Source organism: Kryptolebias marmoratus, linkage group LG14 (assembly GCF_001649575.2).
Source record: "Kryptolebias marmoratus isolate JLee-2015 linkage group LG14, ASM164957v2, whole genome shotgun sequence".
Classification (NCBI taxonomy): domain Eukaryota; kingdom Metazoa; phylum Chordata; class Actinopteri; order Cyprinodontiformes; family Rivulidae; genus Kryptolebias; species Kryptolebias marmoratus.
The window spans coordinates 7481416-7483859 of record NC_051443.1 but is presented as its reverse complement, the minus strand read 5'-3'; the positions used below and the strand labels follow the sequence as shown (position 1 = coordinate 7483859).

General features: G+C 47.5%; 1 long non-coding RNA gene across 1 annotated transcript; it reads left to right on the top strand.

Annotated features, from left to right (window-relative positions):
• The first annotated feature begins 503 nt into the window (after window positions 1-503).
• LOC119617700 lies at window positions 504-2140 on the top strand. The gene is made up of 2 exons (XR_005234070.1): window positions 504-1400; window positions 1619-2140. It is a non-coding gene; the product is annotated as an uncharacterized LOC119617700 (long non-coding RNA).
• Window positions 2141-2444: the final 304 nt, after the last annotated feature.

The window sequence follows — 2444 nt, the reverse complement described above, 5'->3', positions numbered from 1 at the left end:
GATCAATGGTTTACTTAATTAGTGTGGATTATAGGTTCACCTTTGTTATGCTGATGACACTCAGGTATACTTTTTCATAAAGCCTGATGAACCCAATCAGTTACTTGGATTACAAGCGTGAGATGACGCTTCATTTTCTGCTTTTGAATTCAGACAAGAAAGAGGTTGTGGTTTTTGGGCCTGAGCAGGTAAAAAACATGCACTGGCAGCCATTCACATGCACTGGATGGTCAGTTCAAAGCACCTCAGTATTTGGGATCAAACACAAGAAGTGTGCTTTTGTTTCTTTCTCTGATTACAGTGAGTTTTTTGGGGGGGAGAGACTAAAAATGTGATGGTTTACCTGAAGTCCTCTCAGGTGTTAACCAGCTGTTAACCTACCTGGCAAACTGTTAGCAGCTAGCTGTGTCCACGGCTTCAGAGTTAGAGTCAGAGTTGAGTATTGACGTGTAAGCGTACACTGGACACCATGTAGGAAGTTAAACCTTAAGGCTGGAGCAGATATGGCATCAAACAAGATGGTCCCAGTTCGTTTGCCCTCCATGTAAACCAACGTGACATTGCTTTCATTAAAATAAAAGGAAAAAAATGACACGGTTGGTGGTTTTTTTCAGTTGTTGACTCTTGTTGATTCACAGTTCTTACCTTGCTGCTGTATGTTCTCATGCTCATTTGCTCCATTTGTTTACCTGTCATTAGTTATTTCATGCTTAAAATAAAGCTCATGTAACACTACGATTGTGTGTGGGGGAGTAGGCGAGACCTAAATCCCCACACGGCTAGTACGCCCGTCCCAAAAATGCACCGTGGCGGTGCCCATAAACCGTGTCCTGCCGGCTTCAATTCCCAACAGCGACGGAGACATTTGGTCTAGCATTATATGATATGTCGGTGAAGTTGATGTGTCACAAACTGACCTGAACGGTTTTCCTCCTACAGATTAAATAAGTGCATTGAGTGGTGAACAACGTGTGATAGTGAGGCGCGTGTACAGATTTGTACCCTACTGAAAATGTACCAGATTCGTGAGCTGTACTACTGTTTGTATTCACACACTTTTTACATTTAGGCTGTGTGTCTATATATACACACACTCACTCACAACAAAAAAAAAGTTTGATAAAACGAGTTAAGACTGCGGCGCAGCCTCTCTCCACCCATCTGTGCCCATGTGGAAGCTGCTCCCGTGTCTCCTCCCTCCCATCCGAGCTCTGTTGGTCCGGTTTCCCCCCCCCCCATCTCCACACAGAGAAGCTCAGTCAGACAGATGGAACACAGAGACACGATCTGAGCCGGCAGCTCTGGACCCGGGCGGAACAACGGTACCTGCGGCGGTCCTTCAGTCAGGATGTGTTGACTCTGAGAGGTCAGCATGGAGCCTGACACCAGCAGCCAGCAGGGTGAGTCTGAGAACGGCTGCATTCTTTAATCCTGTTTAACTTGGGCTTTTATGGCTCGGCTGTTGGGTCTGAGTGATCATCATGAATAGGACTTCAGTCTGTGAGCTGTAGGCTGGGAGGGGGTGGTAAGACGTTTTACATGACATGATGATAGCTGCCTAACTCTGGCCGCAGTCGAACGGATGGCGTCTGCTTCATCGTCCGTTCTGCTTTTTCAGATCCAGAAGTTCTGCTCTCCGGATCTGAGCAGAATCGTTGGCGTCCGCAGGGCGCCGGGAGCTCCACTCAGATGCCCGCATGACAAGTTGGTGGCTACGTGAATCTGGGCTCTGTGCTGGAAACCCCAGAGCAGAACGAAAGAACGAAAGCAGGATAGAAAGAAAAGAGGGAGAGTTATGCACACACATAAATCCGGGGCGGGGGGGATCTGGACTCCGCTGTTGGCCAGCGAACGCTCACCCGTTCTCTTTCTCGTTCCCCTCATTTTCTGCTGCCTCTGTTCTTTTCTTCAGTTCTCCAAATGTTAGAGCACAAACTTGATAGTTAAAAGGCGGGGGGGAGCTCACTGTGTGATTAACTGGGCCAGAAAAGATGTTTTGTCCTCATGGCCAACGGGAAGGACTCTGCTGATGAAGAATGTGGCTGAGAGAATGAGTCAACAGAGAGCATATTTCCAAGAGGCCATAGTTTCTGTAAACCACAGTGTTTTATGCACTGGGCTGCCCGCCATGTCAGAGAAGGAGTCGGGAAGAAAAAGAGAAGTTCAGCAGATTTTATTCCTCTTTGGAGATCGCCCGGACGGGGATGAGCGAGAACATTCGGCTTTTCTATACGATTTCCAGTGAGGATTCCTGAAAGCCCATCGGAAACGTTCGGCGGAGACTCCAGCTGCAGACGAACCGACTGAAGGTTCAGTTTAAATAAAGCAAATACACACGGGACGATAATCTGACAGAATCTGATTCTGTTCTCAGGCTCACACGTCTTTGCTGTGTGATAAGGAATCAGAAAACGCCTCTTGGTTTTTGCTTGTGTGTGTGTGTG